A 17,174-nucleotide genomic window follows, 5' to 3' on the forward strand; every position below is an offset into this window, starting at 1 on the left:
AATCTGTACCTCTTTAGAAGTTACAAAACATTGCTGGAACTCAGTCAATAGTTAATGAGAAAATCACAAAACTGTCTGATTTTCTGGTTTTCCTCCAGTAAGCTCAGCCTGAAGTAATTAAAAGGACGGAAATCAGTTCAGGAATGGCTCTCTTAACATGCATTAAGAGTTGCTCAATCTGATAGCAACACACATGAATTGCTGAATCCACAAGCCCAGTAGAGGTGAGGCTGCTGCAGCTCCATGTCCCCAGGACCATGCAATGAGTCTGGGCATATATTCCCATTTCCCCTTTCATCCTCTTCGTACTCTGTTATCCATGCTAGTTCCTCTCCAATCCACTTTGATCCTTCCTTCTCCTTGCCTTTGGTCCTTCTCAGAAAAGCTTCCTCATATTATAAATCTCCCACAATCCCAAACTGCTTTTCCCTAGGCGTCCCCTAATGAATCTCACGCCCTCTAGGCAGTAATACACCTCAGCCAGAGAGAGCTTCTCAGAGTGACCCATATCAATAGATTTAACACCCAGACTGCTTTCATCATCATCTTCTAATGGCCCTGAGGGGTGTCAAGTCAAGGGTATATTTGGTCTGATTAAGTTTTGGGAGATTCACCCATCTGTCATTGTTGCTCCTCTCTTTTGTGCTTATGGAGATTGGTCTTTAACAACAGAAACTAACACCATAAAAAAATAAAGGAATTCTGTGTATTACATGAGGTTTCCCTTCTGATAACAATATTAATAAAACATTTTGGGTAAAGATGTTCTTACTTTGTTGCTTTCTCTATTGACAGAACTGCATATTTTCCTGTTTCCTGTAAAGATCCTGCTGTTACATCAGAACTGTGTTATACTTAGTTTCCAGCAGAGAAAATATAATTGTCCTGGGCAGAAGTGAATAATCCGTGAGGAGTGAGATTTTGGCAGCAGGCCAGCTGTCACAAATAGGCTGGATTTTTGCACCTCACATTCTGTGAGTTGGATTGAGGTTTAGAATTATTCCCAGTTGGTTTCAGTGGTTTGAACCTCAATAGTAAAAAAGCTGCAGGGTGTTAACTTCCCTTTTACCTTCTTTAACCACTGCCTAGTTTCTTAGAACAATGTTTCTGTCTTATTTGGATCTGCTGTCAAGAGGAATTACCATGCACAAACATCTGTCTCAATGCTAAGAACTAGGTTGGAGACTTTGGAGTATTTTCTTTCTCTCCTATTTAGTCTCAAGATTTCCCATTCATAGCCTAAATTATCACCCAATGCCTGGAGATGAAATTAAAAACTGAAGTGCACTAATTCCCAGTTTTGCGGGTTTTTTTTCCCTCATCAAGGGCCTAGCCTGCTATTACTGTCTTTCTTTCAAACATAACATACTGGTTTCTGTACAAGATGACTGTGGCCAAGCTTAAATTCTGTACTGCCAGTATGTCTCACGTACATTTTCATTCATGACCTAGTCTGGCATTTATTTTACATTTATATAACAAGGCATAAGTTGTAAAGACAGACTGAATAAGATAACATGCTTTTAATTTTTAATGAGGTAACGTTTCACCTACTCTGTGAAAAAAATACTCTAGCTTTCTAGGGTTCTTTAAATTACATGTATGCTTTTTAAAAAATCCACATTATAACTTTTTATAGTTTCTAATAAAATACACAGCTCTTCCCAAAGTGAATGAATCCTATAATATTAAATATAAAGGCTTCTACAAAGATACTTTGTCATCTGCGTCTCAAACAACAAAGTTCATCTTAGTTTTGAATAACTAATTTTGATCTGAGTACATCAAAACAACATTTATTAATGATAGCAGTAATAATGTCATGTATACACTTGTTCTCTTAAGATGTGTTAAGTCCTTGTTCAAAGAAAATAATGTTTTCCTACACCTACATTTTATTTCAATAATCAAATACTGACTCACCAAAACACTTCAGTCATGCTGCTTTTAGCCTGACATCATTTTATTTCACATGTAGTGCCATCAGCACATTGACTGCAGCTTTTCTCCCATGTGATATGTCTTTACAACAATGTAAATGAATGTTCACAGTTCACATGTTCACATGTGAACTGTTGGGTTTTTATAATATATAACAGTTGTAATATAAAAATGATAGCTCAGAAAAATAATCCAGAGCCCAAATCATACTGTTTTGGTCTCTCATATATGGTATCCTATAGGAATGGCTCAAAGCTGCACCAGGAGAGGCTTAGATTGGACTTTAGGAAGTGTTTCTTTACCGAGAAGGTGGTCAAACACCAGAACAGGATTCATGGAGAGGTGATTGGTGCCCCAAACCTGTCAGCATTTAAGAAGCATTTAGGAAATGCCATTAATAAAATGCTCTGACTTTTGATCAGGCCTGAATTGCTCAGACAGTTGATGAACAGTAGATGATCGTTGTAGGTCCCTTCCAATTGAAACAGTTCTATTCTATTCTATTCTATTCTATTCTATTCTATTCTATTCTATTCTATATAAACAGATGCACATTTTAATAATCACAATTTTTGTAATCTCAGTGGTATCTGGGATTGCTTCTGCACTGAACATATTCAAGTTTATAATATTGTCTGTGTTTAAAAGACAAAAATGGTTCCAGTAATGAACAAGGTACTTACACATGTAGTAATGAGAGTAAAAGTAACTGGAGAAGGAGACTTCATGTAAATCTAACAAATGTATTTAAGTGAGTTAAGAAGCTAAGTTCAATGCTGAAATGTCTGCTAAAGATGTAGAAATCAATTTATGTGGTAACTCTTGCTTGTAATGTCTAGCTGAAAATTATAGCCTCACATATTTTTTTCATGTCCTTTGACACAATTACTCAGAGGGGTTTTTTTCAGGAATTTCTTACTTTATTTAAGCATTTTTGCAGAAGCTTTGCATGAGTATGACTATTTATACTAGGAGACAGCTATATCAATTCATGAGAATATATTTCAGGTGTTTTAGAAGAGTTATCAGCTTCAAGCAGATCTGTGGGTTCACTCCAATCTTCCTGAAGTAATACTTGGCATATTCCTTTCCTGCCACATTTCTGCCAGAGATTACTTCCTTTCTACAGCAAACTCAACTGGAGCACACATGCTTATGCCTGAGTAGCTCAAGCTGGTGTGTTTGTACAACCCCATCTTCACTGATGTCTCTTCTGCTGCTCTTGCTATTTGGGCAGAAGTTCTTGGCACAAATAAATTGGTAGCTGGGCTGATAGTTCCAGCTGTCACCTCTCATGCTTGTGCTTCACAGCTGTTAAGATCAGTATTAGCTATAAATTCTTTTGAAATTGAATTGAATTGAAATATTGAATCCCAACTCTTTAATATTGATCTCCTTTCTCATTAGAGATGGTGGAGGGTTGAATCAATACACATCTCTTATTTTATTTTTTATATCTTTTATTCTATGTTCTTGCTTTTTTATTTTTATCATGTTAAATTCAGTAAGATATTTGAAACAACAACAGCCAAAAATAATTAAACCTGTTCATGTTAGTACATTTCTATTTAGTCTTTGAAGATAAATACTTTTTGGAATCTATTGTAATTATAGCATTGACAAGGCAGATGATGTGTGGTCAGTCCTACAGCCTCTACATATATTTCCTTTGTTTTTCTTGACTGACTTGCATCCTGATTTGTACTTTCCCCTACCTTTAACTGGAGGCTTTCCAGTGAGAGAGTTTGGACAAGGACAGTTTATTGAACTTCAGATGAGCGATTGCAAATTACTTGTACTGCAAACTTCAAAGCAAGCTCTAGTGATATTACCTTCACCATCTGTTCAGTCTTTGAGCAAAGCTGCATGATCTTCAAAGCCACTTTCTGCTGTCCTTCATATGTCAGATGTGATAATTGCATTTTAATACCTGTAATCTGAGCACTTTAGGCAGAGAAATTTCAGAATTTGAAACAGAAAGGTTAAGAACAGGTTCCTCAATTAAATCCAAAATACCTTCAGTTCTTAAATTCTTTTAGTCTCTCATTCAGGGAAATAAAGACTAAGGAATATTGGTGGAGTACAACTATGCAATGTTTTGCAGAAGAAAAAAGAACAAAAGTCTATGATTAGAGCTTTCAGTCTTTCTGAAAGCTCTTGTCACTTTCTGAACATAATAAGAAAAAGGACATCCTCTTAATTTACTTTGCTTAATGTCTGTCCATATGTCCTCATTTACCCTATCCAGTAGCAGTCTTGTAAAAGAAATAGAGCCATGAGCTAATGAAAAGATACATGAAATCTTTTAACAGCTTTCTCTCAAAAAACACTTTGAAGGCAATTCATCTTTAATGGAGGTGGTCTGCTTTTGTTTTTAAAATATACAGTTTAGCTTTTATCTGCTAGAAGTTTTAGACTATTTTAAAGAACAAACCAGAAATAAAACAAATATAAACCATTTTACTTAAATAGAAAGTTGTTAAATATACACATTTTTATGCATTAGAAAGGATCAACTTAATCTGTAAATCAAAGTTGTCTTTCCAAATTAAAAAATCAGTACATACAATATAAGTTTGTCTACTGAGTACATTTCATTGTAACATGCTGAAGATTATTTGGCAGTATATATTTATAAGCAAGAAATGAAAATTCTGTATAAACAAACTACAGTCTGTTTCAAAAAGACAACTGAAAATACATTCATAATGAAATACAGATCAGTTCCAAGAAATGAAAGTGTCATTGTTATCGTATATTTTGCCTTTCTGTTTATTTTGATAGTTAAGCTCTAATGAAGAAGACATGCTGGCTTCTGGTGTGTCTGTGTCAGCTTTGGCAGTGTTTCAATGGGGAGGAAAGAAGGACTTTTTAATCTTTTTTATTGCTGAATGTGGACCAAGGGAAGAAAAAGTCACAGATACTAAGATATTAAAGGCTCTCCTTCCCCAACAATTCATTTAGAGAATGTGGGGGTAGGAAGCCTTTGAGGATTGTTTGTCTCTATGGTAACTATGCTCAGTAAAAGCAAAAAAAAAAACAGAGCAAAAGAATAGGAGAGATTGGCATATAGGCATTCCCTACAAAAGCCCAAGATTTGAGGCTGGGGAAGATTGTTTCCTATCACTGCTGTGACAAGTAAATTAAATTAAGAACAGCACTATTAGGTAGAAGGCCACCTCCTCAGAAAGAAAGTTGTTTTCATTTTTATATAATTTATTTTTAAAACATTGCTGTCTTTTCATGTATTTTTCTTGACTATGTTTTTAGTTTTTAAAAAAATGTCTTCTCACCATAAATAACCTCTCCAAGCAGAGTTATTATAATTTGTATCTAATGGCAAAAGTTCAGCTGCCTTACTTGGTCCTTGAGACCAAGTCTGAAACAAGCTAAATGCCAGGTAGGCAACATTTTTGTCCCAGTAAAATTCAAATAACCAAACCAAAACCAAATGAGGTTTGGGTTGTCTGATTTTTGGGCTGTCTCTTTTCACTAGGAATGTAAACCTTTTTTCTTTTGTTACTTCTCCCCTCTTTCCAGGGGAAAGTTTCTTCAATACACTTAGACCTGGGTAATCTATTTAAAAGTTCTCTAAGTATGCAATAATTGCTGCTGGATATGTTTCCTTAAGCAACAAAACCACCTGGATGGGGGTATTCTGTTGGAATTATGTGCCTAGAGTAGCAAAACAAATCTGGAACACATGCTGGTCCACCATTTGCTAAATACAGCCTATCAGGAGAGGTAACATGAATTGTAAGTGCATCTGAGATAAAGGGGATGGGAATGACTCTATTAAGTGGATTCATTGACATGTTCAATAGTCTGTCTCAGATGATTCCAAATATTCATTTGAATCTCTTGTTCTGCCCGTATATTTCCAAAGTGTCATGACGTGCTCAGAACTGAGAGGTTTTTAAAGGGCTGGACTATAAGATGATCTTTTGAAAGCCAGATCCAGCCAGCCCTCATCCCCTCTTCCATGTGTTCCTGCTGTGAATAGGGCTGTGGTTCACAAGGCAGCACATGTGATTTCTGCAGTGTGACTGTGCCGGGGATAACACGTGCAAGCAGCAGTTAGAGTAACCTAGTTAGTAATGTATCCTTTCCTTCTGTTCTTAAATTCTGTGTTCCTAAGCGAGTCATCATTACATACTGCATTAGAGCTGCCCAAAATTAAGCAGGTTTTACCTGGCTGAATCTCTGTCTCATTTGGAATATATCACTGCAGAACGCAACATAATTAAGAGTATCATTTGCACAACATCTTTTAATGTACATAAAAAGGTATTTTTATGTTCCTATTTAGAATCATGGCAAGAGGCAAAAGTGTAATTGCAGGGAATAAGTAATGTAATGACATATATAGAATGAATGTCTAGTTTACTAAAATGCAAATGTTTGTAAACATTTTCAAGAGAAAACATATTTCTAGTTCAAGATAAAACTATCTGAAATCTGCAAGGTGTTTCTGCTTAGTGATATGCCCTTTTGCACTTTGATTTAGGTTTAGACTAGTAATCAGGTAAGAGGAAGGTTAGCCACTGAGGTGTCAGTCTAATAATTGCATTGTTCAAAACTGTAAAAAAAATGGGGGAAATGTATTAAGTATTGGTTGTTATCAAAGATCACAAAAATACTTGTCAAAATGCTTATTTGTTAATAGTTTTGCAGTTCACCTTGGCTCTGCAACAGTATTGTTGGAGCAGGGGCTGACAGCCCTGAGGGCTGACATGGGGCCCTGGGCTGTGAGCAGGTGGGGGGAGCCCCAGGGGCTGGCTGGGGACAGCCAGGCCCAGGGGTGCCCTCAAGTCCCTGAGCCAGCACCTGAATTTCTGTAGAGAGCCCAACTTGCTTCAAACCTCAGTTAATCATGTATATAGTTGAGAGAAATAGTGGTATTGAGAGGAAGTTTCAGCCTCAAAAGTAGAAGAATAAAATTATTAAAAGCACCTAAATATTTAGAAATTTAGTGTATTTCTAGAGGTCTACACATTGTGACACAGACCCTTAAGAAGATGTAGACATTGCAGTACCCCAAACTCCCATACTACCTTTAAAGTGCCTGACTTCATGTATGGACTAAAGGCTTGTGGAAATAAGCACAAGTAGCAAACCAGCAAGGGACCAACCTTCGTGGGCCATGAAGGAATTTCAAAGGAAGGCGTGTTAGATGTGTTCTTTGTTCTGCAGGTACTCACATATCCCAGCTGATACTGACACTTCGAGGTGATGCTTTAGTTGGTAGAATATTAGACAAAAATTAGGCAGCATCTCTACTCTGACTGTTACGTTTCAATCTGTTTCCTGCCAAATCTTCCTGGTACCTAATCACTGAAATTCAGCTACATTATGCACCTTTTGCATTTTGGCTCTATTTTGGAAAATTAAATGTGTCATTTGCAAATTTCTTTGACAGTCCATATAAGGAGATTGAGAGATGCTTGGTTCTGGGAGGAAATATGTTTTCTTAATGAAGAAAACTGTAACAGGGCAATCTAACCTTTCAGAAAAATTGTTTGGATTTTTCAGATTGCCACAAACTCAAAATGAATGTTACAGTGCTGCAATTTGACATAGTGAGCACTGGCCTGCTTAATGCAGGAGAGTGACCATAAAGCATTGGGGTTTTTATGTTTCGAGGTTTTGTATTTTTGAGAAAATAGTCAAAGCTTTTTACGTACAAGGTATTACATAAAACTTTCATTTTTAGTAATACCTCTCTTTTGTACATGTAGGAAGTTACATAAGGAAGAACAGTAATAATGGTCCTTTTTTATGTAAAAAATCAGTAGAAGTTCATTGGAATAGGCAGAGCATGTTGTTACTTGTGTCAAAATCTCTTCTTGCTCTTTCAAACTAAATACAAGACAGGAACAACAAGAGAAGGGGAAAATTTTAGTGAAGTAGAAAATCATTCCATTCACTGATAAATTTTTTCTTGCATCTTCATTTCTGGCCAGAAAAAACCACAACATGTGGTCTCTAAGTCCCAGCAAACTTACAGTAATATCAGACCATTTAAGTCACTGCTCTCAACTGCTTTTCTGTCTGTTAACTGACATCACTTATTAATAGAACACAAAAGAAAAAATGTAAGAAAGAAAAGAAAATCAGAGTTGAAAATTACATGAGTGCAGGGAATGGGAACAGCAGCAACAACACCACATTGCTGCTGCCAGTGACAAGGTCTTTATGGTGCCATATAGGCACTTGGGTATTATCTTCTAGCTGAGATAGAACTTTGTCTCAGGACTTTCAGGGTCTAACAATATATGAATGGATAGTAATTGCAGCCCTATCTAGTTCCTAATTGGAACCTTTTTTAATGTGTCAGTATCAAGTTTTTAATTCAATATCAGCTTTCAATATCAAGTTCTTAATTCCATCTGGCTTCTTCAGCAAGATGTTGTGGTGCAAGAAAGTAACCCTTTGTTTATTTGCTCACAGAGTATGACAACATATTTGGTATGGTTTTGTCATGTTTACAATGTGTAGTACCTGTGACTTTCTTATTTATACTAATGCATCCTTTCAGTCTCTAACTTCTGCCTGCTTTCTGTGAGACAGTGTTAGCAAACAGGCTTGGACTGATCTTAAACAACAGACACTACAAATTTCTGCACATTTTTTAGGAGATAAAAGTATTCTCTCTCTCTTAATTACTAAACAAGTGGTTATATGCAGACATGGCTTTATTAAAGCCAGAATTTCCTGTGAGAGTTTCCCAGTTCCAGTATTTACAGAGGGAAGTCATGATAAGACTTTTTTACTTTATTTTCATTTATTTATTCATTCAGAGTTTTCCCGTACTGGCATGAGGCATGACCATATGGCTATTCTGTCAAAAGCTGTTCATCATTAAATCATAGTTTTTAGATTAATGTATTCTATATTATATTTCTTTGCAGAAAGAGTCATATTTATTTTGAGTGCTGATTTAAATAACCATATGCAAATATAGTTCAGCAATTTGACCTCATTTATTTTCCTGGAGAAGCCTCAATATATACAGTATCAGCATAATTAAACTGGGAATTTACAAACTGTCTTTGTAAACTACTAATATAATAATTCATAATTATGAGGAGGAAGAAGCATTAAAAATATGCCACCATACTTGAGCAATATAAAAATAGTCCTAAAGCATAATGATAGCTTTTAAACGTAAAAAATTTTAGAGGAGCATTGCCTATTCTATATGATTTGATTTTCAGAAATCATGCAACCCGAGTTTGCAGAGCATGGTTTTCCAGATACAAAAGAAATGAAAACAATTAAAAAGAAGATTGACCTTTTCAGGAATGATTGGAAAACAGTGGAATCAGCAATCAAGAAGTCATCTCGAGTTCAGGTTGTTGTTTTAGAGATTGCTGAGCAAACACCAGAAAGTCTGCTAAATCAAACCGTGCTGGTTATGGAAAGTAAGTAACACTGTTTATGTGATTGGCACTTAAACTATCAAGAGGGATTTTGGATAGCTTATGTGATGAGCATATTGAGGAGTAGGTTATACTCAGTTTGATATTACTAATATGAAGAGGGTCACACTGTGTTCTCTGGGTCAGCTGAAAAGCACAATAGCACCCTTTAAGACATCGAAGAGTGGGAAATATATATATATTTGAAATATATATATAATATGGCTATGCAAATAGGTGCATAATAGCTCCCTAAACATTCTGAAAGCACATTTCCTCAGTTACTTGTTCTATCTATGCACGCCAGGATACTGGTTTGAGAAGTGGACAGATAGTGAAGGTTCACTAATGTACAATACTCATTGGGTTAATGAGGCTTTCAGGATGTGTAATAATCTAACCTAACCACCTGCAGAGACTGTATTTCAAAACTGAATTTTACATTCATTTTTTTAAATGGATACTTTTTTTGGCAAATAACATTTCTTCTTTTGTGTGGTCCCTTAGAATTTTGAGCACTGGATAAATAATACTACATTTTTCCTATCATTACTACAAATCAAGTGTTTTATTAACCAAAACATCTATTGTGCTGGCTCTATAATAAAATAAAATTTGAGTGATGATTCTTCCCAATGAGTAACAGGAAAAAAACCCTGTTGCAAACAGTAATGGTACTATCTCCATGTGTTTGTATAATACTTTTGTAATACAAGTTCCCATTGAAAATACCAATTTACTTCAACCAAAAACGACCTGTAGAATTTCCATTTTTGGAGGAGACAATGTACTAATTTCTACATCTGAGGAGAACATTTTGTTCTGTGAGTAGAAGAAATGCAGGATACAGTTGGCATTATTTTCTTCCACATATGCACTTACTTTTATGGACAAAGAGAATATATTCTGGTAGAGACAAAGGATAACTATTGAAACACACACACACAAAAAAATCTAACCTTTTCAGGACCTTTTCAATATTATGGTTGGAAATTATCTGATGAAGATTTAGAGGAGGAAGCACAAGATCTGGCTGCTGAAGGGGAAAATGAGCAAGAGGAAGAGGAAGGTGAAGAAGAGGAAGAGGAAGAAGAGGAAGAAGTAAGCATGCCAGTTTTATCCATTTATGATTTATTGTAATTCCTTTATTTTCAGTTTGAACATAACCTCAGAGAAGGCAGATTTTGCTTGATCCTGATTTTGTTTGATCCAGCTGAAGCCTTCTTACAGAATAAATATTAGCATATACTTCAGGAACACTCACTATACTTCTGTGTTTTGGACAATAGTAGTTGTACTACAGCAAGAGGCTCAAATACCCCCATGCTAACAGAGAGATTCACCTTACTTAGTTTTGCCAGGTGGCAAAGAGGGGTTTTATTAAAGAAACAAATGTGAACTTTGATTTCTGTCAGCTAACAATGATTCTGTGAGCCATCATGTAAACATCAGAAGATGCAGAGTTGTAATGGGAAATCTGTTCCATCTCAGCTGTTGATAATTTCCACACGCCCACTTAATGAAATTAGAGGTCTAGCTTTGCCTTTCTATTTTCATCCTATATTGGAAGATTCCCATCCCCAAATTTATCAGTATAGAATATCCATAGACTGTACTAGAGCAGTATTGAATAGATTTTTTAGAAATTAACTTTACTGGATAAGTAATCTGACTTCATAACGCCAGCTCTCGTATTTTCTGAAGAGGTCTACATTTAAACAGAAAATCAGTTTTGAGAACACAGTAGGAAAAGATTTTATCATAGATACTTCTACCCTAATTTTGGTCCTCAATGGCTAACTACAATATTCATGATATTTCAAATTTAATTCTTTTCTCAGTAATTCTCTTGGACAGTTTTTTTTTCCTGACTCAGAATCTAAAAAGTGTGTATTTTCATAGACTTAATTTCAGCTTACAAAATGTTTTGAGAATACGATCCTCATTCAATCCTCAGTTAATGTATTTGGCATTATTTAATCGGATCTACTTAATCTAAGTAAACTCCTGAATTCTAAGAGTTTTTTAAAATGTTCATATTTTAAGGATGAAGAAACAATTAAGCAAAAGAAAAGGCACATGGGAGACACAAAACACTTTTGTCCAGTCAGTCTGAAAGAGAACTTCGTCCTCTACCCTGGACTCCAAGAACATGCAGCTAAATATAAAGAAAAGATTTATTACTTTTCAACTTCTGAGTACAGAGATAAATTTTTGAAGAACCCTGAGGAGTATGTGGCTCACAAGGAACCACTACAAGTGAGAATCTTAAAAATTACTTAAAGCAGATAATAGCAAATTAAAATAACTATTTTCCATTCCCATTTAGATTTGTTTATTGTTGCTGGTTTTTTTCTAGGTAACAATATATTAGGCAAGTCCTTGAAGCAAATAAAACACATGGCTTCCTTAGTGATTTTTTAATGTAAATTTAAATCAACACATTGACTTATTGATGCAAATACAGCAGAAAAGAGAGGAAGATTGTAAAGGCTTACAATAATCTTAAAATGTGTTTAACAAATGACCATATTGGGGTTTTTTGTAAGTGGAAAAAGGGTAGAAGAACTGAAGACTTACCAGAATTGTCTAATGAAGTTTCATTTTTACCTGCTGATAGTTTGGTGTTTCCAGGGAGCAGGTAGTTTAGTTAGAACAGCAACAGAAAGTCCATAAAAATTAAAATACAAAATTATGTGACTATTTTTTATGGAATTTTTACAATTATATTTTTGAAGTGAAAAACAGTAGGGGGTGCACTGTACACTCCAAAATGTTACAGAATATTCCTTTTTTTTTCCTATAGGCTCCTCCTTTACGGGTGTGTTTACTTGGGATTCATGGAGCAGGTAAAAGTACTTGTGCACGACAGATAGCAGACAAATTAGGCATTTTCCATATTCAGTTTGAAGAATATCTACAGGAATTGATTTTACCCAAAACTAAAAAGAAAGTTGGGCCCTCTTTTGAGGAAGATCGCGAAGATGACAATAAAATACCAGAGGAACTGGAAGACTTCTCTCGGACCATGACTAAAACTGAAACAGAAAAAACCAAACAGGTAATAATAATCTTTTTTACATCCATACACAAAATAATCATTTTCAGGCCAGAATAGGAATTTCCTATAAAACTGTAAAAATTATAAAATTATTTTAAATTAAATACTTGATGAAATTTGGAAATAATAGTTCTTGACAATGTTTTCTTATAAATATCACAAACATTCTTCAAAACATTTTCAAGATTTATATACAGTTTTTTTCTAAATAGTAGAGACAGGTGCTAAATGGCCAATGGAATACCAGCTGAGGGGGAAAAAAAAGGTTAAGGTCAGAATAATAATTGATATTGGAATTGAATTGGAAGATATGGTTTCCTTTAAGTGTTTACAATATGCAGGTTCAGTCAAGTGCATGTGTTCCAATTGCACAGGACTTTAAAAATGTTGACTAGCTGTGCTCTTTGCATTCTCTTGGGGCAAAAGGATAGAATGCCTCTACCAGCCCTTTGGACTGATAATCCCTCAGAAAAAAACCACAAATATTCAGCATTAATAACAGGGTAAGCTAGTATTTTTTAATGCAATAGGTTTCATAACCTGGATTTTAGTGTTTCTTTGCCTATTGGCAGCAGTTTCAAACCAAAAAAATAAAACAATTCTGGAGTAGCATAAAATATGCCTTGTAGCTTAGCTAAAAAACTGTTTCAAATAGCTGTATATTCATGATACTGGTAGAATAATTAATGAATTATAACTTTCAGAAAATCTTTTTCTTAATCATATTGACTACTGGTTTGAAATCCTTATAAATACACATTCTAGATCCTATTTCTTACAGGATGCAATTTCTCGGAAGAAGAAACTTTTACATAAATGTTTATTGGGGAGAGTATTTTATATTTTCTTTTATTAGGCAGTGACATCTTGGGAGAAAAAAAATCCACAAGGTTTTAATGCAAATGAATTCTTTATATAGCAATGGATGTGCTAAAATCCTTCATTGTGTGGAGAAGTCTCAACAAAGGTACACAGCATATGAATCTTTCAAAAATATGTAGTACAAAGAAACTGAAAATCTACCTCTTGCACAATAGAAATAAGGATTTATCCAATACTCAAAGGTTCAGGAAGAAATAAGTTTCTGCATCATATTTTAAGAGCCTTTTTTTTAGTGTGTGCTCCTGATACCTGCCAAGTTCCTTCAAGTTACTAGTCATCAAAGATCTTCAAGCACTTCCTACTACAGGATTTAAGGAAGCATGCAGGAGAGGCAGCAGGCTGCAGAGCAGGAGGCATACAGAAACAACACTCAGGCACAGCATTAGGAAGATGAGCACTCAACAGAAGTGGAAACTAGTGAGGGATCTGAAGGGTTGCAAGAAGAATTTATGCAGTACAACAGCAGCAAAAGATCTAGAAAATATGAGTCTGACCCTGAAACATGGTCTTTGCAAGTACAGTCTAATCTGTGCTCTAGAGGGCTCTGTGTCTAATAGGAAAACCTGGGTAAAAAAATGGTACTACTCAAAACAGGATCAAATTTGAGATCATTTAGGTAAACTGGACACATATATGCCAATGGGGTGCACTTGCAGGAGCTGATGAAGCTGCCAAAGGTGTATTCAAGGCCACTCTACTGTCTTGAAAAGTGGAACAGGTCCCTGATAACTGGAAGGTAGTGTTCTGATGAAATAATACAAGAGCAGGTAATACTGGAAGCAAATGCTTCAACACGGAGTACAGATCAAAATCATGGATGTCAGAACAAAAATCCAGGTTTTCATCAAAATCAAAGAGGGGGTTCTTTTGGCTAGTCAAACAGTGTGGTCATCACAACCAAAAGTATGGCAAGTGTTTCTGGCACTGATGGCTATGTCTGGCTCTCACTCAATTTTTTTTTTTTTTGCATCAGTACATGTCTTACACCAAAGCATTTCTGTTAGTATTTTTTCCTTGTCACCTTTATATCTGCTGGGAAACAATCTTCTACTTAGTATTTTTTTTTCTCATATTTCTTATAAAGTACTTTATCTGATGGCATGACCACAGCTTACAATTTCAGTTCAGTTTAGAAACCCATTCATTGGTCCACACACAAAACTCTAGAGGATAATTTCCAAGGTTGTAGACTTCCCAGGCATTTCTCTGAATATGACTACCACTGGACTTCTGATTATCCTGTTTTTCACTGACCCACCACCTCTCCAAAATTTCATTGAATTCCGTTTGTATCATTCTCTTTCACTTTGGCACAAGACAGTAGAAGTGTATCTATCAGAGCTTAAGGTCAGCTATAATGTTCAAAGCAAAACCACTAAAGGCAAACAAAAACATACCATGCAGTCTGGGAAGTTCAGCAAAAAGATACCATCCTGGTTGTTTTAGTGTCAGCCAAGGCCTTCACGTCATTGACAGGTCTGGGGAGCAGCCTTTTCCTTCAAATCACCACTTTGTGGGGTGTTCTCTTTTCTCTACCTGGAATATACATCTCATGCTTCTTTTCTTTTATCAGATACAAATGCCATTCCTACATCTCTTTGGCAGTGGTAATGTCAGTGACACACTTTCATATGTGTTTTACTGTTTTCTCCCACTTCACACATTTCTTTCAAGATGCCTCTGTGTTACAAATCTGGCTACCACTTTGTCTACTTAGGTATCTTCTGTCATACAAACATCTTTTAATATATATACTGTGTCAGGCACTAGAGAAAATATTACTCATACACACTACATTAGACCTGTGACTTCCAGCATATTCTCAAGTTATTTTGGCTACATTATCAGAATAGATGGCAGGCATAGAAATTCTTATTCAGACACGGCCTTTGGATATCAGACATGTTTTGATTTTTGATATATGAATTATGTAAACCAATTCAGAGCCACCAATGTATATCGTCTTTTCATTATTTTTTACCACAGTCTGTGTCAAGAAGCCATTCTATGAGAAGTGCATCCTCAACCATATCAGTCTTACAGAGTTACATATTCTGGAAAAAAAGCCCAACAGTTTTCCACAAGAATTTAGTAGTTTGATTTGGTATTTGAATACTCTGCATTTGCTTAGTCATTAATACTGCTTGATTGTTCTTTAGAACAATCCTCTATGTCTGGTATCTGTTTTTATGCCTATACCAAGTAACCTTACATATCCTTTTTTAACTTTTTTTTTTTTTATTCCATCCAAATATAATAGTTGCTTTTAAAAAGTGAAAAAACATTCTGATGTAGTGCAGGTAATCTTCCAGCATGGGAACAGGTATAGCCAAGTGGAAAACTGCTTGTAGGCAATTAGGAGAAACTGTGCTCATTTCAGTTTCTATTCCTCTGAATTGAGCATATGTATAATTAAATACTTAACAGTTGTCCTTGATTTTAGGTTTCATTAAAAATCATACAGCAATGGTTGCCCTAATTTTAGGGAACTACCTAAAATATATAATGTAGTATGATGCAATGTGGCAAATGAGTTTGTTTCTGCTGGTTTAAGTCAAATGAAGATGGTACCTTAGCCAAAGAACAATAGATGTGTCAAGTAGATACTTCTTTCTGGTTTTGGTTGGTTGGTTGGGGTTTTTTTTTTTCATTTTTGGTGGATTTTCTTTACATAAAGGAAGTGGAATTAACTGATGAGGAAGAGGCAATCAAAGCAAATCTAATGGATAACATGGAACTGCCTCGAAAAGTTCTTGATAAGATTGTTCCTGACTGGTGGAAGAAAGAGCCATTCCGGTAACTGTAATTAAATTCTCTCTCTCTTTAATTAATCTTAGGAAGTATATCATCCATTGTGTCCACAATTGTAAACAACTATTGCAGAGATTATTTCAATGCTCTTGTAGTTTTTATGAGTAATGACCTACCTGTCAGTCTTGGTTTTGTTGTACTATTTTGATTGATAATTTGACAGTAATATCATGTTTCATATGCTGCACACAGGATTGGACAAAAGTACTTGGCACACCTGAATAGAATTAAATCTTTTAAACAGCTGGGTAGTTTTCATGGGCTTACAGGATAGATACGTAAACAAACTTTTCTGGTTTTATGTCATTTCTGTCCTGACTACAGATAGGGGACAATGGTTCTCTACATCATGTGAAAACAGCTCCCTGTTTTAGGAAAAAAAGAATGCACCAAAATTACCCAGCAGTACACATGATGTTGTAATATATTGTATTGTATTATATTATATCACATTACAATACATTACACTACTAAACTATACTATGTTATACTCTTCTTCCCCACAGCCTCCAGGGCTATCTCTTCCTCCCTCCACTCCCACTTCTTGTAGCTTCTTTGGTTTTCTGCAATTTTACAATGTATCCTATTAAAGTCTAAAGTAATAGAAATAAATATTAACTTCTTATCAACACAACACTCAGCCCAACATAACTCCTCACCTTATTTGAAATTGTAAGAGCTCCAATAAGCCATAGAGCTTTCCAGGTATGACTGACTTGTTTTTAACATCTGCAGGAAGAAAAATGTAAGTCATGCTGAGTGGCAAATTTCTCAACCTATAATAGAGAAGAAACATAAATTTTCAGACACAAGCCTTCTTTGGCAGTCATTACCAGAAAAGTGTTTGGGACACCTTCTATTTTTTGAGAGCAGTGCTTAAGAAGTATTGTTTTTAGAGTCACACAAACAAGTCTGAGGATGTGATTTATTTTGTTTTTTTTAAGTTCTTTTAAAATATTTAATCATTACACATTAAAACCTCAGAAGAAATTCATTTGTAAGTACACTAATTAAAATACATAGTGAAATATCCGTTTTACAATGTTAAAAGATATCAG

The sequence above is a fragment of the Aphelocoma coerulescens genome, chromosome 3 (assembly GCF_041296385.1).
Source record: "Aphelocoma coerulescens isolate FSJ_1873_10779 chromosome 3, UR_Acoe_1.0, whole genome shotgun sequence".
NCBI lineage: Eukaryota > Metazoa > Chordata > Aves > Passeriformes > Corvidae > Aphelocoma > Aphelocoma coerulescens.